The sequence below is a fragment of the Pelodiscus sinensis genome, chromosome 2, assembly GCF_049634645.1.
Source record: "Pelodiscus sinensis isolate JC-2024 chromosome 2, ASM4963464v1, whole genome shotgun sequence".
In the NCBI taxonomy this organism is placed as follows: Eukaryota; Metazoa; Chordata; order Testudines; family Trionychidae; genus Pelodiscus; species Pelodiscus sinensis.
Genome location: NC_134712.1, coordinates 28,553,994 through 28,580,148, shown reverse-complemented (window position 1 = coordinate 28,580,148; position 26,155 = coordinate 28,553,994). Strand labels below are relative to the sequence as shown.

General features: G+C 43.4%; 1 long non-coding RNA gene across 1 annotated transcript in view; it reads right to left on the bottom strand.

Annotated features, from left to right (window-relative positions):
* The window catches only part of LOC142826699 (uncharacterized), a 60,043-nt gene that overhangs the window by 16,901 nt on the left and 16,987 nt on the right, over positions 1 to 26,155 (bottom strand). Inside the window, exon 2 of the long non-coding RNA XR_012900903.1 lies at positions 21,540 to 21,713. This is a non-coding gene — a long non-coding RNA (uncharacterized LOC142826699). The remainder of the gene's footprint in view (positions 1 to 21,539; positions 21,714 to 26,155) is intronic.

Here is a 26,155-nt window from a genome sequence, read left to right as displayed (position 1 = left end):
GGGGCATGAACACTGCCTCCTGCCCTCGGGATGGGATCTTGATACCCCAGGAGGCACCATCCATCCTCCCACCACCAGCTGTGCTGTCATTTACATGCCAGCCCTCTCCTCCAACCCAGTACTGCCGTAGGCCTGATCCTTCCTTTTCCTTCTCTTTCTCTTTTTCTTCTCCCGCAAGTCTCTGTGTCTGGCCAAGGGTGGAGTGCCGGGGCAGGAGCTGCCTTTGGCCATGAGAATCACCTCCATGTATCCTCCATGGATGGGCAGAGGACAGAGGGTATGTCTACACTACCCTCCTAGTTCGAACTAGGAGGGTAATGTAGGCATACCGCACTTGCAAATGAAGCCCGGGATTTGAATTTCCCGGGCTTCATTTGCATAAGCGGGGCGCCGCCATTTTTAAATCCCCGCTCGTTCGAACCCCGTGCAGCGCGGCTACACGGGGCACGAACTAGGTAGTTCGAACTAGGAAGCCTAGTTCGAACTACCGTTACTCCTCATTCCACGAGGAGTAACGGTAGTTCGAACTAGGAAACCTAGTTCGAACTACCTAGTTCGTGCCCCGTGTAGCCGCGCTGCACGGGGTTCGAACGAGCGGGGATTTAAAAATGGCGGCGCCCCGCTTATGCAAATGAAGCCCGGGAAATTCAAATCCCGGGCTTCATTTGCAATTGCGGTATGCCTACATTACCCCGCTAGTTCGAACTAGCGGGGTAGTGTAGACATACCCAGAGGGAGTGGGAGCAGAGAAAGCAGTGCAGGCCAAGGGACATGCTCACCATCGCTTCCCACTGCTCCCTTTGGGGTGTCCATAAATTGTTAACACATTGAAAAGGGGTCCATATGCTCAAAAAGGTTGGCAACCACTCATAGATGATGACTTTTTGTTTTTCTGGAGGATGATCCACATCAACTCCATGCCCTCTCTTGAGTCCTTGTCCTCCTCTCACTCCTTCCTTGCCCTTTCCTGTTCTGAAGGGGTGGAGGCAGAGAGGAATGGATGGCCCCACTCACTCCATGATGTGTGGAACCCCCTACTTTTTCTCCAGTGATGCTTGAGTCCCTGAGGACCCATGTAGTTGGCATCTATGTTCACATTTGATTATGTGTGAATGTGTGTGATTTCCCTCACAGGATTAGCATTAACTCACACAAAAATAAAGATTTTTGTCTCAGAATGTAAGTGAAACATGGGCAGATCCTAAGAGGAATGCAAAAAAAAAAAGTGTGTGTTAAAAAGGAAATGAATCTAAGAAGTTGTTTTAATTTCCTTCTCTTCAAAATCTAACATTGATTTTCCATTAGATTAAGTAGCAGAGCTCTATGCTTTTGTGTGCTATGTAGGTAGAAATCAATGCATTATATATGAACAATAAACAAACAAGCAGGAGACATTACAGACAGGAAAATTGGTCTAAGAGCTGGGCAACTTCTTTTTTCTGGCAAATAGTAACTATGCCAAAAATATTTTTTCAGAGGCACCAAATCCATATTCAATTTGGGGAATTAATCCAGAAAGAAAACAACAACAAAAACCCTAAAACAAATTTCATATATATCAACATTTCAACATTTAGTTTTGAATTGACATTTTCTAAATGATTTCATTGAAGCAAATGGAATTTTTGTCCCTGTGTAGCTCTCATTACAATTGTCATATCTAGAGGTGACCAAACCATGGTTCTTCTTCGAGTAGTGACCCTGTGGAAGCTCCACTGTAGGGGAGCTGATCAGAGAACTTCAGTAGACGTGTCTCTTAGGCTTACACAGGTACTGTCCATCCCTATGCCCTGCCAGAAGGATAATTGGCTGGCTCTGAATAACTTCATTTTCCTTTTTAACTTCACCTGGTTGGATATGCATCTATTAGTGGTCTGTTAAAAAACTATCCCATTGTGCCTTTCCTTGTAACCTGAAGAATAGTTTTTAGTTCAGCAGTAGTTAGTCTAGTGTCTTTTATTTTTATCCTCATATTTCAAAAAATAAAACATAAAATATACGTAGATAGTTTACTTTCTTTCCATCCTTCTCATTGGGAGCTCTCTCCAACAGGGAATATCTGGTTCTCTAGGCTTTAATAAGTGCTTTCCCTGCAATGAGGCTATCACTGTTGCAGATACCCACACATGGGGTATGTCACCAGAGGGATGTAAATTAGACATACAGAAATTGCTAATGAAGCCTGGATTTAAATATCCTGCAGTTCATTCGAATAAAAATGGCCACTGCTTTTTGCCGACGCGGCAATTTGCCAGCAAAAAGCGGCAGTCTAGACGGGGATCGGTCAACAAGGAAAGCATTTTCCAGCCGATCCCTTATGCCTTGTGCAATGATATTTAAATCCCCACTTCATTAGCAATTTCGGTATGTCTAATTTACATCCCTCTGTCGTCAGAGGGATGTAATCTAGACATACGTATGGTGTATTTGTTGTCATGGGGGAGGACATGTTCCTAAAAAGTGCACTCTGCCTGCAGCTTAGACTTTATTCTTGCAAAGAGCTGAGACAAAATATTGTATTCATGGAAGCAGTTCTCAGGCCTTCTCTAGACCTATCTAAGAGTGTCTCCACAGATGTGAGTCTTCCCCATGGCTCTCAATATCCAACAAGAGAGTAAAGAAATCAGCCACTCACAAGTTGAAAAAGAAAGCAGGAAGTCCACACAGTGAACTGAAAGGTAGCTGTAAACAAGCCTCTGCATACTTTATATCCTTGGTACTGCTAGCACTGAGACAGACAAGCCAAGAACCATTCACTCACGGCAGACCACGACAGGAGGAGCAAACATTCCAAGGCACACAAGATGTTCTATCTATACCAGCTCTTCATTTGGTATCAGAAAATCTGGTGCAGACAAAATCTTCCATTTCCATCCCTAGCATCCTCAGTAACATCAAGTCAGGGTACATCTAGACTGCAGGATTCTTTCGAAATAAGTTTTTTTTGGAAGAGATTTTCCGAAAAAACTTCTTTTGAAAGAGAGCATCCACACTGCAAAAGTGCATTGAAAAAACAATGTGCTTTTTCAAAAGATAACATCCAGACTGCTTGGATGCTATCTTGCATGTAAGCAGTGATTGCTATGGACAGAATTGCCACCAGAGCACCAGTGTTTTTTCTTCTTCTCTCTTCTTTCGAAAAAACTCCCTCTTCCCCATCCACACACGTCTTTTTCTGAAAGAGCTCTTTCTGAAAAAGTGTTCTTCCTCGTAGAGTGAGGTTTACCAATGTTGGAAAAACCTCTGCGTTCTTTCGATTTTCTTTCGAAAGAACACAATTGCAGTGTGGACGCAGGTGACTTTTTTTTCAGAAAAATGGCCATTTTTCTGAAAAAAACCTGTAGTCTAGATGCACCCTAAGTCAACACTGTCAACATTGTTTACAGCTAGGGGACTTCCATGTAACTAAGGTCCTATTAATCCTTGTCATTGCCAGGGACCTCACCTCCAATAACATCTTTAGCTCCCCATTTGTAACTGACCTGACTCAGGGCTCTTTAGAAGACATACTACTTGGGAGTCACCTGAAGTAGAGCACACATAGCGACACTACTTAGTGAAGTTATTCTCCCCGTGGAGTAATGATGGTTATTTGAAATGTGTCCCCCCCTATGGGTGCTCCATAACCTGCTCTTCTCCTCTCTACTTGATAGACCTTCTTGTGGATGACTCTGTAGTAGAGAACTGAGGGAGAGCATGTGCGGGCCTAATGGACTCTGCTACTCAAGTTGTCTGATCAGCAGCACAAGGATACAGGTGTATTGACAACAGAACTCTTATATTCACACACGTCTCAAACCATCAAAAGTGCATAAGGTGAGTAAATTCTTCATCCAAGAGGAGCCCTAGTCATTTTGCAGTACAGGGCATAAAACATTTCTAGTGCCTTCATCCCAGGAAAGAAAACAGCTGGCCAATCAGAGGAGAAGAATAAAAAAAAACCCCCACCAATAGCCAATCATTCTGAGGGAAGAGGGGGGTGGAAGAAAAGGAAGGAAAAGCTACACAACACAATGATAAGGTGCCTCCAGCTAATAGCTGATAGCAGGGAAGTGATTGCCCTGCTATTCTGATGCTAGAACCAACCTTGTATTTATCATGGCAGCACAGACCACTTTTTGTGAAATGTCTAGCCCTTTCCTATGTGATTAACTAACGATAATCCTGCTTCTGGTCTGAACAGAAAGTGTCTTTAGTCATAAATGGCAATTGGCAAGTTTTACGAATGACCACTCTAATTACTTGTAGTTCCACTGGGAGAATGGTAGAGGGAGAATATAGTTTTGCACAATTTAAGACATTTTTATTCTATTTCCTACTAATGTATGTTCTCTGAGTCTCACTTAGGTATAAAATAACTTCAGGTTAGAAGTTCATTTTCGTGGAGACAATTAATCTAGCATGTAGGCCTATAGAGAGAGTAACAGATTGGCAGTAGCCTTGCTGGAGGTGTTGCCGCAGGGAAGGTGCCTGGACGCATGTCCCCCAAAATTTGCTGGTAAGTAACTTCTGTGGATTAGGGAATACTCAAATACTTAGATATATACAATTTATTTTAGGAAGTTTGGGATGGCTGTCATCATAATCTCATAATTTAAAGGAAATCTGTACATATTTACTTTGGCAATACAAAGAAAATACCAATAATGATTATACTTCTCCAAATCATTGTAATATATGTTACTTTCATAGAAAATGTGTTCAAGCACTTGACTTTGAAATAGACATATGAGTCTTTAAAAAAAAAGATTGTTTTTATGAACAACATAGACAAACAAGAAAATTAAAACTATGTATGCAAAATTTGAGGGAGAGAAGTTGGATAAGGTGGCATCTTTTATTGGACCAATTTCTGTTGGTGGAAGAGACAAGCTTTTGAGCTTCTTAAAGCTCTTCTTCAGATCTTGAGAAATTTATGCAAAATTTAGCAAAGGGTTACAACACTTTATATCATGAGGCATGAATACTAGTCAAAGAGAGGGTATATTATGCCCTTGTTTTTCACCTGTAGCATGGCTGTAAAAGAAACCTATTTGATATATGCAACCATTCATGTATACCTACCTATGTGTGCATCCTCCCTTATTTTAGAGTCTACTCTTAGAAAGAATAAATACAACTTGACAAAAGAATTATAAGATCTTTAACACTTCTTGACAATGTTATTTGGGAGAACTTATAGCTATGGAAAGAAAGACAAGAAGTAACACAGACACAGGAGAGATAAAAAGAAGATATAGAAAAGTGTAATCGAGATTTCTGTCAAAGGGCTAAGAAAAGAGCAGACAAAACAAGTGAGATAGAGATGGCAGAGAGAACATGGGCTTTTCCACTCTTTTCTGTAATAGAATTTGATTATTTGGAAGCTCTTTGGAGACCAGACTATTGGCCAGATTATCAACCTGTTCAGGACCCAGCCACTTCCATTTCATCAAATGTTGTCTTTCCTGTCTAAAGCATTGTAGTCCTGAGCCAGCTCCCAGAGAAATCCAAAGAATATTTCCCACTAATTTCATCAGGCAGTTGTACCATGCCTCCAACCCAGTAGAGCTACATCTACACAATGGGCTCGCTATTCGAATGTCTCTGTAAACCTCATTGCATGAGATATAAGGGACATTTTGGAATCGCGCCTTATTTTGGAATAACACTATTTCGAGGTAAGGGTGCTGTGTAGGCGCACCCTAGTAGTGCTGTTCAGATCCTAAATAATGATAGTGGTTAATTCTGTAAATGATTAGATACACCAGGGATCTTATCATACATCTACTGATATCAATGGGGGTTTTTGCCATGGACTTCAGTGGGTGCAGGATCCATCCGTAGGTGATAAACAATCTAAATCAGAAGACATTTTCAATTAAATCAAATAGTTAATAGACCAATGAAGTCAATGAGTGATTTTCTTCAAAAAAATAGTTTGTTTCTCTTATTAATTGTAGTCATCATTCAGATTATTTCTATTTGAAGTGCATTCTTTCTATATGTGGCAAGAAATATTTCAATAGATAATGTATCAATTTTTGTATGTGACATCGACAAATCTTTCAGAATTACAAAATGAAATTCTCCCCATATTTGCTGTAGTTCTGGAGGATGAGAATGTAAAATGTTACATAAAGTAACATTTAGGAATCTATCCTTCCACTTCTATCCAGCTGAAGCTTCCACTGAATTTCAGAAGTATGAGTAAAAAGCACAAGTTAGACCATTTTGGGGTAGCTTGTTTGTATGTGAAGCTAATCTCACCACTAACCAAGCAATGTGTTGATGTCAGAAATTTATCCATGCTTTGTATTCAGTACATCATCAACATAATTCACAAGGCCCTTTAAACAAACAAACAAAAAAGCACACGAATAAATAAACAAAAATCAATAGATTGTACTATAGGTGTTTTTTTCTTGTCTATAGTGTATAGATTGGACAGAAAGATGGAGATTCACTGTACAAAACAAGCTGGAATCAGACTGTTAATTGAGAAAACACAGACATAGTTAAATAGAATAGCACTTGCATAACATTTAGTGGTTATCTTATTCTGAGTTTCTTGGTATTCTTTGCTTTTTATTTCAGAGGGGCAGCCGAGTTAGTCTGTAACAAGAAAACCTTAAAAAACAACAAATAGTCTGGTAGCACTTTAAAGACTAACAAAACATGCAGATTTTTTTTTTTAGTTTTTCATGTTTTGTTAGTCTTTAAAGACCTACCAGACTATTTGTTGTTTTTTAAGGATTTTTTATGTTATTTAATAATAATCCTAGGATTTTTTAAATAACATTTTCATAGGGCACATCAGTGTCTGATTCCCTCTAAGCAGTATTAGTGGACAAGATTGCCAATGTCATGTAAATGGTTGAGCATATGTCATTTGTATCACTATTCTGAATGTATGTCTGAAATCAAGTTTATTGGGCATGTCATGAGAGTTTCTGAAATATGGAAAGCTAGTGTCTGATCATTTCACTATTGATGTTTTTCTGAAAAAAGCAGCACAAAAATACATTAGGCAGAGTCTTTCTCATTTTTATATTTTGACAGTAATAAGTTTTCTGTTTACTCAGGATCGAAATATGGAGTAACACAACCAGGTTAAAAAGACTTTTACAATAACAAATAGTCTTGCAGCACCTTAGGGTATGTCTAGACTTCATCCCTCTGTCGGCAGAGGGATGCAGATAGGTAGGTTGACATTGCAAATGAGGCAGGAATTTAAATATCCCGCACCTAATTTGCTTAAAAATGTCCGTCACATTTTGCCTACTCAGCACTTCGTCTGAAAAAAGCGGCAGTCTAGAGGGCGATCTGTCGAGAAAGAAAGCCTTTTTTGACAGCTCCTGTAAACCTTCTTGCAGGAGATATAAGGGGTCTGTCGAAAAAGGCTTTCTTTCTTGACAGATCCCCCTCTAGACTGCTGCTTTTTGCCGACAAAGTTCTGAGTTGGCAAAATGCGGCGGCCATTTTTATGCAAATTAGGCACAGGATATTTAAATCCCTACCTCATTTGCAATGTCAACCTACCTATCTGCATCCCTCTGCTGACAGAGGGATGCAGTCTAGACATACCCTACGAGACTAAAAAAAATGTAGATGGTATCGTGAGCTTTTGTGGGCACAACCCATTTCTTCAGATGAATAGAGTAAAGGGTCTATTTTCCAAACAAATAGCAGAGAAAGAGAGCGGCTGTGGGGAAGAGAAGGAAAAGAATGGGAAAAAAGGGGAGGGAGAATTGTTAGTTAGAGTGTCCATGCTAAATGAAACTGATAGAGTGGAACTAAGTGCTCTTAAGTACCCTGTTCTTGGTTTTTTACATCATTAGGATGCGGAATGTAGCCGGTCATCCATTAAAGGTCTTTATATAGACCTCTGTTGCAGGTATCAAACTTGTAAATGAAATTAAGTTCTCCAGCCTCCCTTTCAAGGTGGTTTTTTAAACTGGCTTGTAACAATAAGCTTCAGAACTTAATTTCATGCACACATGTTTATCTTAGATCAAAGATCTATTTCTCTCTTCAATTTCATCAAATTTTAGAAAAAAAACAGTGGTATTGACCTGAGTGGAGTTAAAACTATGTAATACTTGTATAAGTGGAAGAATAACTGATTTTCAAAATCTAAAATAATCCTGCACTGTTCGGGAGATAGATTTGCTAGGTGAGTCTGGTTAGGTTCTTCTGCACAACTCTGACCTCCGCTGCCTTGAAGAGCTGAAGGAAACTTTCTGGAATCCACTTCCTAGACAAATGCTGCTTCCTTCTGTTAGTGAAACTAGGACCTGAGAGCACATACCCATGAAGACTCCTGGATGAGGACTAAAAGGTCTGGCTTGCACATAACAAGAACTTTTTTACAAACATATCTGAGTTATGGATTTTTCCTAAACTCCTTATAATGACCATTTGCTTGTTTTATTCAAATACCCAGAATTCACTTTCAGAGTTTTGAGATTGGTCTTCTTGCTGGAATGATATAAGCCTAGACTGCTAAATGGAACATTTCCATATAAAAAATGTCACTCATGCCAGTGTTTGTGAACAGTTAATCTTAGTATGTCCATCAGTTTGAGCATTGCTCATTACAGTCTTCTGGTATGTCAGTTGCAACTTTTTGAAGTACGTGTTAAAGGCAATAGAAATCCAATTTGAAATAAAATTAGGAGAAATTATTATTCACAAAGCAAAGAGAAGAGAAACACTTGTGTAGCAGAGGCTGCACAGACTTTTTCTTATTTTAAACTGACTAATACCATGAATTTTTACAGAGGCTGAGTGGTGTTCATGGTGCTAGATATATCTGTAAATCAGATGAAGATAGAAACCATTGCCCAAACCCAAATCAATATTAATGTTCAAACTGCTATAATCAATGCATGTTTCAGTGTCTTAAGAAACACAGTTCCAGGCTCCCACAATATTAGTGGTAGCTGTGAGGAACAAGAAGGTGGTCTCCATTCATTCACTCTTTGTAAAACATTAAGCAAATATTAATGGCTTTCGTTTTTGATAAAAAAAGAAAGTTTCTTATAAAAACACACCTAATGGGGACTCCTAATAAAGACTCTCATTTTAATCTATGAAAGCCATTGTTTTTATTGTTAATCCAGGGTATTGTTATTGATCTATTTTTCCTTTAAAGTTTCCCATGTTGTATGCACCTATTATATATACAGCAGCCGGCTATTTTCTGCGTGGCTTTCTACCATAAATCCCTGTTGGTCTGGGTTTATTAATAGTCATTGTGTTTAGTCCAGTAGTGATCTATTAGTCTTTATTTTTCAAACATATCTATGTTGGAGTGTTGATGTAGATTTTACTATAAAGGTCTCATGAAGAAAGATAATATTCCTGTATAACTGGTATATGTAGAGTATAATATTAGAATATTCTGATGAATTCTCCCAGGGTATGTCTATGCTTGCCCCCTAGTTCGGACTAGGGAGGCAAATGAAGCATACCGAAGTTGTTAACGAAGTGTGGGATTTAAATATCCTGCACTTGATTAGAATATTCACGGCTGGTCACCATTTTAAAAAGCCAGTAGCCCGAATTAACTCGCTGCGTGTAGATACTCCTGTGTGGACTATTCACATTTCAAGATGATCATTCTCTTTCCCCTTCCAGGTAGATAGAGGGGAGAGGAGAGGAGAGGAATGGTGACTGAGTCCAGCCTTTTCTCTATTTACCAAATAGCATCAGCAGAGCACTGCTGGTGTGGAGTCAGAATTAGATTGTACCAGGTAGAGTGATGGTACAGATAGAGAAAGGAAGTCGGAAACAGAATTGTTCTGAGTTGCAAGTCAGTCTTAGATATATCTGCTTGTGGGACAGTACAATTATATCCTGTCTCATACTTGTTGTGTGGTAATGCCACAATGGAACTGAAGGAAAAATCAAATGTCCCCTGCATTATATGAATATATACAGTTCTTTATTTGTCAAAGCTATGCTCCAGGACGTAATGCTGTGAGTCAACGCTTTTGGAGACTGTACTGTGTTGTACTCTGAAAGTACAAACATCTGAGTTTCTTACCATAAAGATAGGTCTTTTTATTTTTAGTGTATGAATAGACCCAATGATAGACTTTATAGTTCTGGTTTAGAGCATGCAGCCATCACAGTGAAATTTGAACATTATTAGACTAATAGGTTGCATTAGCCCTGCAATATTGCATAATTAACGTCCAGTGAATCATTAACTGAGGAGCTAAAATTTAATTAATTCAACCTAACATAATTCAACATTTGCAAACAGAAGGGTAAATTGTATTAATTAAAATGTGATGATTTCTTTTTTCCTGAATATTGGAACTCTGTAATACTAAAATGGCATTACATTGTGATTAATTTACTCAGAATGTTTCCTGGTTAACGTAATTATATTTAATCAAGATCTGTCTATGTAAATTGCTTTCAATTGTCACTTTACATCAAGTATGAGATCAGGTGCATATAAACTAATTGTCATATGAAATATTGGCCAAGTTCTACTCTCTTATTTTACTGTGCTGCAACTATTTGGGTCAGAGATGTAAAAAAAACCACATGCACCTCAAGTGTAGAAAGCTATAGCACTGTAAAGTGCATGTGTAAATCAGGCTATACTCTCAACACAGTTAACTACTGCCCTTGTGGAGGTGGTTTACCTGGAATACTGGGAGAGCAGCACTAAAGAGCTGTAGCAGCTGTGCTTTAAACTTAATTCCACTGTTCAATTTATTATAATTGTCTTTGTACTGTATTTTGATTGAACTAAATATTTTAACATAGTCGTGCACTAATGATTTTGCATACAGTTCTGTGTTGTGGGGGAAATCTTAAATGATAAAATCTATAATAATGAAATTAGAATGGCTATCTATGCATCTATGAAAGGTACTCAGAGGGTACCTTATTCTTTCCCTTGATCCAAAACAGACATAATTTGTCAATCTGGAGTTGTGCCTTAAGCCCTATTTCTAGCTAGGCTTTTTGTGTGGGGAGAAGAGCTGAGGAATGGGGTGGACACATGGGCTACATCTAGACTAGCATGATTTTCCGGAAATGCTTTTAACGGAAAAGTTTTCTGTTAAAAGCATTTTCAGAAAAGCGCGTCTAGATTGGCAGGACGCTTTTCCGCAAAAGCACTTTTTGCGGAAAAGCGTCGGTGGCCAATCTAGACGCGCTTTTCCACAAAAAAGCCCTGATCGCCATTTTCGCAATCGGGGCTCTTTTGTGGAAAACAAATCTCTGCTGTCTACACTGGCCCTTTTGCGCAAAAGTTTTTTGGAAAAAGACTTTTGCCCGAATGGGAGCAGCATAGTATTTCCGCAAAAGCACTGACAATCTTACAGGAGATCGTCAGTGCTTTTGTGGAAATTCAAGCAGCCAGTGTGGACAGCTGGCCAGTTTTTCCACAAAAGCAGATGATTTTGCAGAAAAACTTGCCAGTCTAGACACAGCCATGGTGGGTTGAGCTTACTGGGTTAGGCTATTAGTATTTTCTTTCCTTTTTGGATTGGCGTGCTTCTTTGCTCATTTCTGTTGTCTAAATGCTCAGTCTTATTCTCATGGAAGTCAGTGACAGTTTTGTCATTGACTTCTATGGGAAATAATAACTTGATTTGCATTTTCTCAAAGTATACCTCGTGTGACGGGTCGCGCCGCCCCCACACCCCACCCGGCGGCCCGCCCCGCACTCAGCCCGCGATCGCGCTGGCTCTCCTGGGCGCCACCCAGGGAGCGCGGCAACACTGCAGAGCCTGCTCCTCTGCCGTGGCCCGGATAACGGGTGGCGCAGCGGGGGCGGGGCAACGTCGGGACGACCACGTACGGCGGGGGCGGAGCCCGGTGACGTGGCGTCTGGCGTCACCGGACCCGGACGCACGGCGGGGGAGGAGCCTGGTGACATGGCATCCTACATCACCAGGACCGGACGCCGGCGGGGGATTTTAAAAGGGGGAACGGGGAAAGACAAAGGGGGGAAGGACGGAGGAGCAAGGAGGAGGAAGGAGGGAGACGGAGAGCGAACGGAGGAGGAAGGAGCGGAGAAGGAGGAAAGAGCAGAGGAGGAGGGGAGAACAGAGGAGGAAGGAGGCACAGAACACTGAAGGAGAGGCACGCAGCACAGGAAGGAGGGAAGTGGGGTAGCACAAGTGGTGAGGGGGACTACGTAAAGGGGGGGAGCAGAGACGACGGGGAGCAGGACGGGCTCTCGCGTTACATGTGGTGGAGAATGTGGGTACTTGAACTCTAGCTAAAATCACAGAACCCCAACAACAACTCACCAAAAAAAAAAAAAAAAACCCCACGGGTGGAAGAGGTGACGGTACCAGGACAAGCAGCCCAGCAAAGCTGTGACCGGGCGCAGCGCAGAGCCATGGACGCTGCCGACGTGTTCAAATGGCTGATGGATAACCAACTCCAGCAGCAACAACAGCAGACGGCCCTCCTTCAGCAGCTGACCACACAGCATCGGGAGCAGCAGGCCCAACTACTGCGCGACGTGACTGAGCAGTTCCGGGCGCAACAGGACCACTGGGTGAGACAGTGGGAAAATGCGGGCCAGGGGCCAGCCCCAGCGGTCGTGGGGGAAGGGGCGGAAGGCAGGGCCCTAGCTCAGCTCCCCGTAAGATTGACTAAAATGGGCCCTGCCGATGACCCCGAGGCCTTTTTGGTCACTTTTGAGAGGGTAGCCACAGCCACCCGGTGGCCAAAGCAACATTGGGCTACGCTGCTAGCTCCGTACCTCACGGGCCCAGCTCAGCTGGCCTATCGGAGTCTAGACCCGCGAGACGCCCTACATTATTATAAAGTAAAAGAGGCAATCCTGGACCAGCTAGGGGTCACCCCAGAGACCTATAGACAGTGGTTCTGGCAGGAAAAATACGCCCCGGGGGCCTGCCCGCGAGCCGTGGCGCAGGGGCTCAGAGAGGCGGGTTGGCGCTGGCTAGAGCCCGAGCAGCGGTCAGGGCCCCAGGTAGCGGAGCAGGTGGTTTTGGAGCAGTTCCTACACATCCTTCCGGGAGAAGGACAGCGGTGGGTGAGACGGCACCACCCTACGTCTTTAGCCGACGCGGTAACCCTGATGAAGGACTATATGTCAGCCGAGGGAGGCAGGGAAGGAGTCGGGTCCCGGAGGGAACACTCCAGCGGGGCATCAAGAGAGACCAGACCCCCACCCCGGCAAGGGGAGGCAAGGGGCCCGGGCGCCCCCCTCAGCTCCGGCCGCGTTGGGGGCAGACGCCTAGCACCAGTGTGGAGCCAACCCGTGAGGGAAGAGCCAACCTCCCGCCCAGCCGCCCTGGAGGAGCGAAAGACCAATCCCCCCCTGGCACGGGGCCCCGGGGGAGCGTGCTACCAATGCGGCCAAGAAGGACATTTCAAACGGGACTGCCCGCTGATGGACTGCTCCTTTACGCAGGTAATGGCGGGGCAGAACAGGTCGGGGCCGCAGGCCGCGGGAAAGATACTGCGTCAGGTGGAAGTAGAGGGCCAGGTAGTCACCGCCCTCGTGGACTCAGGTTGCGGCCAGACTCTGGTCCGAGCTGACCTAGTTTCCCCCAGGGAGCCCCGGGGACCCCCGGTGTTCGTCCAATGCGTACACGGGCGAGTCGAGCCATACCCCACTGCCTGGGTGCACTTAAAGGATGGGGATTCGGAAGGGAGGGCCTACGTCGCCCTTGTACCGGGACTAATATATCCCATGCTCCTCGGAAGAGACTGGAGCGGGTTTGGGCAGGCCCTCCGGGAGTGGCAGGGGGACCAAGCCGCCTTGGCCACAGAGGACGCAGAGGCCCCAATGAGGGAGACGGGAGCCAGGGCCGGGGAGGGCCCGACTGGCATGGAGGGGGAGTGGTCCCCCGACTTCGTCCGGGAACAGAGGGAGGACCCCCTCCTGCAGCAAGCATGGGGGAATGCGACCACAGGGGCGGAAGGAGAAAGGATCTACCCACGCTTTGAGATCCAGGACTATATAGGATCGCTGAGGGACGGGAGAACGGGGAGGTGGTCACGCAGCTGGTCGTACCAAAGCTACATCACAGGCGGCTGTTGGACCTGGCTCACAGCAACCCCTGGGGCGGGCACCTGGGGTATGAGAAAACAGTGCAGCGCCTCTTGCAGCGATTCTACTGGCCTGGCATATACCGGGCGGCTAAAGACTTTTGTGAATCTTGCCCGGAATGCCAGAAGATGGGACCAGGGAGGGTGGCCAAGGCCCCGCTAGTGGCAATGCCGGTGATAGATGTCCCATTCCAGAGGATCGCTATGGACCTGGTAGGACCATTGGAGCGGACAAAGAACCGGTACCAGTATATCCTTGTGGTAGTGGACTATGCGACCCGCTACCCCGAGGCAGTACCACTCCGGAACGCAACCGCCCCCACGCTCGCGAACGAATTGATTAAGATCTTTTCACGAGTAGGCATACCGGGAGAAATCCTCACCGACCAAGGGACGAACTTCACCTCGGCGCTTATGAAGGAACTGTGCCGCCTGCTGAGGGTAAAAACCTTGAGGACATCGGTCTACCATCCACAAACCAACAGGCTCATGGAGCGGTTTAATCGGACGCTCAAGGGGATGCTCCGGAAATTCGTGGAAGAGGAGCCTAAAGAATGGGACCGAGTCCTGCCGGCACTCCTGTTTGCAGTAAGGGAAGTACCCCAAGCCTCTACGGGGTTCTCCCCGTTCGAGCTCCTGTATGGTAGGCAGCCCAGAGGGATCCTAGATATAGTGAGAGAGGCTTGGGAGGCGCAGGAGACCTGAGTACAAGGGACAGTGCAGTACATCCTGAGGCTCAGGGAAAGGCTACGTCGGGTGGGTGAGTTCGCCAAGCGTAATCTGGAGGAGGCACAGGGGAAGCAGGCCCGCTACTATAACCAGAGCGCCCGGCTGCGCACCTTTCAGCCCGGGGATAGGGTCCTCCTCCTGTTGCCCGAACAGTCCTCTAAACTGTTAGCTAGTTGGCAGGGCCCCTTCGAGGTGATCAGGAGGGTCGGGGACGTGAACTATGAGATCAGGATGCCCGGGAAGCGGAAGGCAACCAATATTTATCACGTCAACCTGCTTAAAGCATGGCGGTCCCAGGAGGCCCTGGCGGAGTGGGTCTCAGAATCGAGGGGAGAAGAAGTGGCCGCCTGGCCTCACCTGGGCCCAGACCTCACGCCAGGGCAGAGCAGGGGGCTACAGGAAACCTTGGGGAGGTTCGCACAGGTCCTGAGGGAGACACCAGGACGGACCGACTTGATTCAACACCCGATCGTGACCGCACCCGGTCGCCCCGTGAGAGAGCCGGTCAGGCCGCTGCCCAGGAAACTGTGGGGGACGGTACGCGACGAGGTGGACAAAATGCTGCGGTGGGGGGTGATCAAAGAATCCCGCAGCGCATGGAGAAGTCCCATCGTACTGGTTCCTAAGAAGGATGGCACCACCCGGTTCTGCATCAATTTCAGGAAGGTCAACACAGTGTCCGTGTTCGATGCCTACCCAATGCCGAGGATAGACGAATTGCTGGAGCGACTGGGGAATGCCCGATACTTATCCACTATTGACCTATCGAAAGGGTACTGGCAAATCCCACTGACAGAGGAGGCCCGCGAGAAGACCGCATTCTCCACGCCGTTCGGCCTGTATCAATTCAAGCGGATGCCCTTCGGCCTCCACGGTGCCGCCGCCACGTTCCAGAGGCTAATGGACCAAGTGCTCCGGCCCCACGGGACGTACGCGGCGGCCTATATCGACGATATAATCATCTTTAGCGCAACATGGGCCGAGCACCTACAGCAAATAGAGGCGGTATTATCCTCCCTACAGGAAGCCGGGCTCACCGCTAACCCAGCGAAGTGTCAGTTTGGCCAGCGGGAGGTGTTGTACTTGGGGTACACGGTGGGGGGAGGGCAGATACGGCCCCAAATCGGGAAAATGGAGGCTCTACGAAACTATCCCCCCCCGAGCACAAAGCGCCAGGTCCGGCAGTTTTTGGGACTCGCCAGTTATTATAGGCGTTTCGTGCCCGATTTCGCGACCGTGGCGGCCCCGCTGACGGATCTAACCAGGAACGCGGCCCCTAAGAGGGTGCGGTGGGACCCCGAGTGTGCCCAGGCCTTTGAGACCCTAAAGCAGCGGCTGACCCAAGCCCCCGTGCTGGCACAGCCCGACTTTTCTCGCCCATTTATTTTGCAAACGGACGCCTCCGAGCGCGGGCTCGGTGCGGTATTGTCCCAGGGCAAAGGAGAGGAAGAACATCCTATAGTATATGTGAGCCGCAAGCTGCTCCCGCGGGTGCGGCAGTATTCAACAATAGAAAAGGAGGCCTTGGCGGTCAAGTGGGCCGTTGATATGTTACGATATTATCTCCTAGGCAGTACGTTCACGGTGGTGACCGACCACGCACCTCTCCGGTGGCTCCAGGCTATGAAGGACGCCAACCCCCGCATCCAGAGGTGGTACCTGGCGCTGCAACCCTACCGGTTTAATGTGAGCCACCGGGCAGGGAGAGACCATGGGAATGCGGACTTTTTTTCCAGAATACCCGAAGAGACCCCAGAGACGCGAGGAGAGGAACAGGCAAACCTGGAGGGGGAGGTGTGTGACGGGTCGCGCCGCCCCCACCCGGCGGCCCGCCCCGCACTCAGCCCGCGATCGCGCTGGCTCTCCTGGGCACCACCCAGGGAGCGCGGCAACACTGCAGAGCCTGCTCCTCTGCCGCGGCCCGGATAACGGGCGGCGCGGCGGGGGTGGGGCAACGTCGGGACGACCACGTATGGCGGGGGCGGAGCCCGGTGACGTGGCGTCTGGCGTCAGCGGACCTGGATGCATGGCGGGGGAGGAGCCTGGTGACGTGGCATCCTACGTCACCAGGACCGGACGCCGGCGGGGGATTTTAAAAGGGGGAACGGGGGAAGACAAAGGGGGGAAGGACGGAGGAGCAAGGAGGAGGAAGGAGGGAGATGGAGAGCGAACGGAGGAGGAAGGAGCGGAGAAGGAGGAAAGAGCAGAGGAGGAAGGGAGAACAGAGGAGGAAGGAGGCACAGAACACTGAAGGAGAGGCACGCAGCACAGGAAGGAGGGAAGTGGGGTAGCACAAGTGGTGAGGGGGACTACGTAAAGGGGGGGGAGCAGAGACGACGGGGAGCAGGACGGGCTCTCGCATTACACCTCGTCAAAAAGAAACACATAAAATACCCACAGTAGCTATGTCTACACTGCAGGCTTCTTGCACAAGAACTGTTTTGTGGAAGAGTTCTTGTGCAGAAGGTCTTCCACAAGAGCGTGTCCACACTGTCATGTGCTTTTGCACAAGAGATGTGCTTTTGCGCAAGAGCGTCCATGGCAGTGTGGACTCTCCCTTGTGCAAGAAAGCTCTGATGGCCATTTTAGCCATAGGGGTTTCTTGCGCAAGAAATTCATGTTGCCTGTCTACACTGCCTTCTCCTGGAAGAGCTCTTGCGCAAAAGGACTTATTCCTCGTAGGGAGAGGAATAACTCTTCTGGAAGAAGCCCTGTTTTCCAATGCTTTACTGTAAATTTACTTGCACATAAATGCGTGTGCAGTGTAGACGCTCTGCAATTTTTTGCTCAAGAACAGCTGTTCTTGTGCAAAAAACCTGCAGTGTAGACGTAGCCACAGTGTTTGGATACATACTTCACTACCTATGCTTGAAAACAAACTTCTCCCATATAAACTGTATATACATAGAAGGAATGTGAGGAGAATTTTACAGACTTGCTGCACTTTCTTAAGATGTCTATTTCAACAGATTGCACAAGTAACAGGATTCCCAGTGCTTAATAAAACATTACAATCACTGTAGTTTTACAAGCCAAAAAGTGAAAAAACCCAGCGGGAATTCAAGCCCTTTGAATTTTTTTATTTACCTAGTATTATGGCTTAGCAATATGTGTAAAAGTCCTGTTTCCTTACCCCTTACCTATTCACTTTATTTATCCATTGCTAGAGGGTGGGGCTGATCATTTACTAGACTGTTTTTTCTAGTAATAAGATGATTGAAATATTTTTCTGATTTAAAAAAAAATGTTCCTCTTTTCCAGGAAAAATGCTCTTGTTGTGAAATTATACATATTCATCTGAAGAATAACATTCAACATTAATGCAAAAAGAAATGTTAGCATTCCCAAACATTGCATAAAGCAGGAAAACTAACATAATTGAAGCAAACTAGTCTTAAGTATCTGAATACCATTTTGTTATAAAATTATTTTAAATAGTAAGTTGTGTGACAGGGTGTTTGCCCTGCACTGGCCCTGTAAGGGCAAACCCCAGCCCTGAGCAAGGGGTGAGAGCAAAGCCCCAGCTGATGCAATTTAGGCTAATGAGGGCCCAGCTGGGGGCTATATAAAGAAGGACTTCTGCAGTGAGAGGGATAACTGACAGCTGCTCTGGATAGAGAGCAGTAAGGACCTGATTGCTAGGGAAGCAGGTGGGTTCCTGAAGGTAGAGCAGTGATGAGGGAAGCAAGACAGAGCTGGGGGAAGCTTTGGACAGGCAAGCTCCCAGACTGCAGGGCCTGAAGAAAGGCCCAAGGCTACTAGGGCTGTAGAGAGTCAGCCATGATAGGCAGGGGCGGTAGGTCCACACTTCTTTGCCAGTGATGAGTGGCCATTACAGACTGCAGTCTACCTGAAGCAGGGGCTAGATGAAGACTGGCAGTGGGTCAGTGAGGCAAGGTGGATACAGGGGAACTGGGTGTTCCCTGGGAGAAGAACTGGAGGCCCCTGAGGAGGAAAGGACCCTGGAGTATGCAGCTGAATAATCAGCCCCCCTGGAAGGGCATGCATAGAGACTGGAGTGGGCACTGCTAGAGGGCAGTGTCTGGAAGAGGACACTGTGGTCAAAGAGGAACACAGGGAGACACAAGCTAGAGCAATGTGTCTTCAATTGTTTTCTGTGGTGCACCGGTGTGCCATGGAGAACAATAGAATTTAAAATGGCCACCCTTAAAGGGGCAGGCAACTTTTTTCTCAATAACTTCCCCCAACCCTTCCCCCCACACACTTTTTTTTTTTTTTTTTTTTTTTTGCTTAACAAAAAATCCTTGGTGTTCCTCATTCAGAAAAATTAGTTTTGTTTGGTGTTCCTCGGTCTTAAAAAGTTTAAGAAACATGGAGCTAGAAGGAAGCATCCAGCGAAACAACAAGTTAATTCCCAAAGCAACCAGCTGGAGGTGCCATGCTGGTGAATCTTCCCCATGACAGTAGGTAAAATGTAGTGGCTGTGTCTAGACTGCATCTCTTTTTCCGTAAAAGGGATGCAAATTAGACATAACGCAATTGCAAATGAAGCACGGATTTCAATCCCCCCCGCTTCATTTACATAAACATGGCTACCGCTTTTTTCCGGCTCGGAGATTTGCCGGAAAAAAGCGCCAGTCTAGACATGGATCTTTTGGAAAATAAAGCCTTTTCCAAAAGATCCCTTATTTCTCTTAAAATAAGGGATCTTTTGGAAAAGGCTTTATTTTCCAAAAGATCCGTGTCTAGACTGGTGCTTTTTTCCGGCAAAGCTCCGAGCCGGAAAGAAGTGGCAGCCATGTTTATGCAAATGAAGTGGGGGGATTTAAATCCCTGTTTCATTTGCGATTGTGATGTGTCTAATTTGCATCCCTTTTATGGAAAAGGGATGCAGTCTAGACACAGCCTATTAACTAAAATAAATGTGAATTGTTACTTTGGAACATTGTTGTGATAGGATGTGCACCCAATATATGATTTAAAAGGGTTAATATTGAGATGCCAGTTAATCAGCTGCTGGGGGGTTGCCCAAGCCTAGTTACAAATGAAGCTCTTTTATGTTCTTTTAAATATGTCAAATTATGAAGGAGACTATATATGTTCCTTATGCATTGGTCTTGGCCTTATGCTACATAACAGGCTCTTTGTATATATTGAATCCTTCCATCTATAAATGTTTTTACCTTACTACATATCACATGGATGGGGTCAAGAAGTTAAGGATTGCTTTTGTGAATTACAAGTCTTTTACATGTCAGAAGAAAACAAGGTCAGAAATCTATTCAGAAACAGAACTTGGTCTAGTTACAAAGTGTTTTATTGAGTACTGTGTCTTAATAAATGTACAATGCAAAGTTCTAGAGTGGTCATTTCCAGCATCGGAAATGAATGAACACTAATTAAATTGGACACTGAAATAGTTGAATATAAGTACAGGTAGCATGCATATACACCGTTGGCATCCACACCTTACGCTTCTCAGGCCAAAATCAATTAACCTGCAAGCAGTTACTAGAACTGGTTGGGAATTTTCTGTACACATAATTTCTGCAAAATCAAAATTGGGAATATTTCAGTTTTGTCAAAAGTGACTTTTGTCAGGAACATCAAAACAATAGTTCACTGTAGGGTGAGGCTGTAGAGTCTAAGCATCCTGGCTCCCTTGAAATTGGAGGGGCAGAGATTAGGATGCTCAGCCTCATGCAGCCAACATAGAAGGTTGTTGTCAAATTGTTTTCTGCCTGTAGGGAGATAGTGGAATTGTTAAGATCCTGCCTTATGGGGTGGCAAACTAACCCATTCTATCTAGGTTCTGCTACTATGGAACTTTTCTGGGAAGCCCTTCCTATGAAAAATAACCTGTATTTTTTGCCTTAAGGACTTTCAGAATGCTATTGACAGTGCTCAGGCATTGAATAAGACAAGCTATTCGATTACAAGGAAATACTGTTCATTGACTTATTAAGGAGTCAACAGTAGATTCCTTTCAATGGCTGAAAAGGCTATTGCTGAAGGAAATGTTATGATCTTATATGTTGGGTGTTTGTTTTCTGCTCTGTTGTAGAAATCAATGGGTGTTCTGTCAGGGTCAAATTGAACATTAATTTGGGTGGATGAAAGTTTATTCACAAACGTGGTCCCTTTAACTTCAGTTGATCTATTGCTATGCATAACTATTTCCATCTCCCTGATTCAGGGTGGAACAATTAAATCCTTGTTTATGGTGGTTTTGGATAAGACTATTTATTTTAAGATGTATCTGTCATCTCTGGAATCAGCGGGTATTACCCCTGCCAAACAGATACAGAACCTTTTTGTAAATCATGTGACAAGAGCCAAGATCAATCACTTAGAAGTACTTGTGTGGCATATTCTCATTACATGGAAGACCTGATTCTGTCCATACATACTTTGGCATAAATGGAGAAATAGAAGCACGCTGTTGCAAAACTAGTCTAATTTGATCAAAATCTGTCCTTCAGTGTCCAGTAAGATTGAAGGGAGGCAAGCATAGCTGACAGGCTGTGGTCAAGGTGTTAAACTTTTAACTTGACAATCTGGATTCTTGACTTCCCCCCTCTGTGTGGACTTATTATGTAACTATGAATACGTTTTCATCCTTGTTGTGGCTCACTGTCCATTTCTGAAAAATGAATATGGGAAATTATGCCAATAGCTTTCAGAATGGTCATGACTCAGACACTTTTTTGAATAGCACCCTGAAAGCATTTGCAGAAAATCTGAGATCGTATGACGTGGAAAATGTGATTAACAGAATATGGATGGGGAAGTTAAAATTTGATTCCTACCTGTTCATTTAACACCATCGTTCAGATGGTGACTGTAGCAATTCGATTTACAGACATGTTTTGAAATAGAAAAAGAGGCTTGTGCCAGTAAACTTGATCATTGTTCGAAATGGAAAAAAACCAAAACCTTCAGTTAGTTGTCTTTTTCTGTTGTAGCTCACTGATCAAAGTTTCCTGCAAAAGAGAATGATACAAACAGGTTATAAAGACATGTCCCTGGTTCTGACTCTGATGCTGTCCTCGGTAAATCACAGCATGCTTTGATATAGTCTAAACCGCAGGAACCCAGTTTGACCATTAGGATCATTAATAAACTGCGCCATGTCTGTTTTGTTATTAATGTAAGCACAGCTTGATACAATCGTGACTAATAGAAAACCTCTGAGGCCATTGCTGTTAAATAAGAAGTCACACTATAATTTTACAACTAACTTGTGGCGTAAGTGAGTGGTATTAAGTGGCTGAACAAATTAAATGTAGAAAAGTGTATATAGTGCCTATCAAAATTTCCTAAGTGGAAGAGGATCCACACCAATGTTAGCATTCTGAGGATTTCTCCCATGATCTCTCAACTCCTTCCTGTGACCAAACATCCCAAAGCTCACTGCATGCTCTAAACTATTCACAAACTGAAATTTGTGGAAAGCAAGATGGCTATGGCTACACTGAAGGCTTCTGTGCAAGAAGAGCTGTTCTTGTGCAAAAACTTGCAGAACATCTGCACTGCAAGCATGTTCTTGTGCAAGTACATTTACAGTAAAGAATCAAAAAAGAGGCTTCTTCCACATGAGTTATTCCTCTCCCCACAAGGAATAAGCCCTCTTGAGTAAGAAGGCAGTGTGGAGGGGCATCAGGGGTTTCTTGCTCAAGAGAGCATCCATGCTGCCATGAACGCTCTTGCACAAAAGCACATGGTAGTGTGGATGCACTCCTATGCAAAACCTCTTGCACAAAACAGTTTTTGCACAAGAAGCTCGCAGTGTAGATGTAGTCAATCAGTTTGAGTAAATGACACACATTCTGGGCTTGGTTCATTTAAAAAAAAGTGTTCAGATTGATACAAATTTTGATTCCATGTTGTCAGTTTGGCAAGAAAACAAACAAAAGAATCGGTTTATTTGTATGGCTCTCTAGTTAGGATTAGAGACATCATTAATCCATGCTGTTTTGCTTTAGCTCCTTTGAACAACAGAAAGTGAAAGATTAGTATTTCCCATCTGAAACAAATATTGATGCCTAGGTATAGGCCTTATTTTTTAAATAGTTATTCATAATACAAGTGCAGTGCTAATGATTTATCATTGTATTATGCTGTGCCATGCAATGTAGCCTACAGTCTCCCTCTCTCTTGTTTGAATATGGGCTGTTGAATTTAAGAAACAGAAAATATTGTAGCAAAAGTATTTTCAGAGGGCTGTCAAAACTGGTAGCAGAACACTGATTTATATTAGTGATTTCCAGGGACAAATGCATTTTTGGCAAGGTTATATTCATTTGTGTCAATGGAAACAGTATTCTTTTGGGGCTCAAATAAAACATACAATCCAATTTTTTTTGCTGTAAATAGATTTGAATGTAATGTAGATATTCTACTTATATTTTGTGATATAAATATATGATTGTGAAAGCTTCAGCATTGATGGTACTCTGTTTCCCCACTAAAAAATAAAAAATGTGGCAAAGGCAGGGGAGAACACAAGCTTCATGAGGACCTACCAGGGTGCCTTAACTTATACCTGATGGGACTACCTCTGAATGGAGATTATAGCTCATACTCTGTGCCCATTTTAGTTGTGGATTATCCTATGTGACTGACTGCAAATTTCTCTTGTACTTTTTCTGATCTGGATACTTCACCTATTTGGAATTGGCATAAAAACACCAATAATTATTTTCACTGTACATCAAACAGCTTTAAGTCATTAGCAACTTTCCCACTACTTCAACTGATATTGAAAAACTGCAGCAGCCTTTAGAACATTATGCCCCATAATCTAACCAATATGCCAGCAAATTCTCCTTTAATTTTTAGTGTAGTCTGATGAATTAGGTAATGAACTGAAAATTGTCGTTATAAATATAACTACAATCTGTAACTCACTCTATCTGGTTAATCATTACATGAAGACCAATGATTTTTATAATATGAAATATAAAGAGTAGACAGGACTTTGCTTTTCACTGATACTGCATTTTGAAATGCCTCAGGTCATTAGACTTGTAAGATTCTTATAGATAGGGAATATCTACTTTCTGTAGTCTTATTATCATTCTCTTGTAAAAGTGACATATCATTTATTCATTCAACAAATTGAAGTTTAAATATTCAATGTAATAAAAATAGTGGTAATTCAGCAGTTTCTGGAGCTATTAAAAACATAGAGAACATTTAAAGTTTGTTAGCTAAGTAAGATAAAGAGTAAAAGAATGGGAAACGTCGGGGTGTAATATTACTGTGAATATGAATAGTCATTCTATGGCAGGAAATCAAAAGTGAAACAGTTTCTGGATTTAATCTCATGTTTAATTTACTTGGAGTTTTGTTTCTTTTTTTTTTCTTTCACTGTTTTTTTTTCCAGGAACCAGTTTCACATTTACAAATGCCTTTTTGGTAAAGTATCAAATTTAGGAGAAACCACTTCCTAAAATATCAAAAATCAGTACCTTTCAAACAAAGCTTTTGATAAATATTGAAATTCAAGCACTTAATTGAAAATCAGGGCTAAGAAACAGCTGTGTTATAAAAAAATGGCAATTAAGAACCTAAGAGATCCATTTAAATCAATGAAAGAGAGTCCTGTTGATTTTAAGGAGAATCAGATCATCTATAATAAAACAGAGTGAATACTAAATAATATTTCATTCATGAATATGCATCATGTTTCCAGAGTGAAATTGCTACAGACATGCTACACTATTGGGCTAATTATTAAAGGACTTTTCCCCCCACCCCTGCTTTTAAGGTTCAGATTCTGCCACCTTTACTAACTCTGAATGGTTCCTGACTTCATTGGAACTACACACAACCTGTCTTTTAACACATTAGGATTCGTATGTTACTTCCTTACAGCTACATTCTTTTTCTTTTTATTAAGCTTGAATCATTCACAAAAATACTTCCCCCTTTTATTTTTGCATATGAAACAATATAACAGTCTTGGTCATTATTTCTTTTGAAATAGTATCAATTGCTCTGAACAGAGAGAAATTCAACAGTACACTTAATACCCAGAGATTACGTTGAATCTGTCAGTTTTTGTTTTCTCTGCCAGGAAATGGACCATTTTCTGACAGCTGCGAATTGTAGCTATAATGAATTTTTCCAAGAGACATTTCAATGGGTTTTTAAAATAAATTAATTCTTCTTCACAAAAGTTGCCACTTGGTATCCCCAAATAAAAAAAAAAAAATCATGAAAACTGGCCTCTCGTCAGGCAAGGGGGTTCTGCAAGGGCAAGTACATGTGTCACAGAAAGAAATAACTGAGGCAAATTACAGTGAATCAGTTTACTTTATTGCTGGGGCTACATTCATTGATGGAGGTGTACTGCCATAAGCCAGAGAAGACACTTGGATAAGATACTAAAGACAGAAAAAAGTTCACTGAGAGAGGTTATAATGGCACAAAGAAAATGCAAAATCACTTTCACCAAGAGAATTATGGTGGAATAGGAATCACAATGCAAAAGCGGGAGGCTCTGACAAGAAAGGAGATATGTTCAAAGCACTTAGAAAATGCATTGAATCAGCCCATCCCTTCAGTAGCAGCTTTGGAACCAGGACAGTAAAATAAAGAAAAAAACAACAAATGGTCTGGTAGCACTTTATAGACTAACAAAACATGTACATGGTAAAATAAAGCTTTCTTGGGCAAAACTGCAGAAAGATGGTGAGAGTTGTAACTCCTTTAGAAGAGTTCTCTGACATATGGCGACCAAACAGGGAAAATAGGAATTAACTACTGTATTTAATTTACCCTTCCAGCACGAAGTCTGACCCTTGGAACATAGTTAAATAAAATCGGCATTGTATTTTTCTGAAAAGTATTAATCTCAGGATTTTATATTTGTCTTCTGTGTGTTTTTTAATTAAATTGTGAGGGGCACGGCTTGCAATTACCATGCCATGGCTTATGAATCATTTTAGGTGTTCGTCTATTCACTTTATTACATTAACTAAGTTCACAGTTAGGCATCTAAATTAGCATCCTGATTTCAGTGGAAGACCTTAGGTGCTCAGCACTTCAAAATGTGACCTCTGTTTGGCTTAAACATGGACTTAAGGGACCAACTTTGTTATTTTCTGATTGTTTTTAGAAAATCAGAGGCCAAAAATTAAAATCCTTGTTCACTCTGTAAAGTGTAACTTCACAATAACCATACCGTGATGACAAACTTCAACTTTATTGACCTAACTGAAGGAAAATTAAATGTTACAAGCAAAGGTTTGTCACCTTGAATGATTGCAGTATTACATGACTGCAAACAAGACATTCTCAGCTTTCTTACTAAACTGCACATTTTGTTAAATCAATTTCTCAACTAAACAAATAAAATAGGAAATGAGAATAAAGGAAAAGAGTCTCCATTAAACTTAGCTAGGGATGATTGATTGTT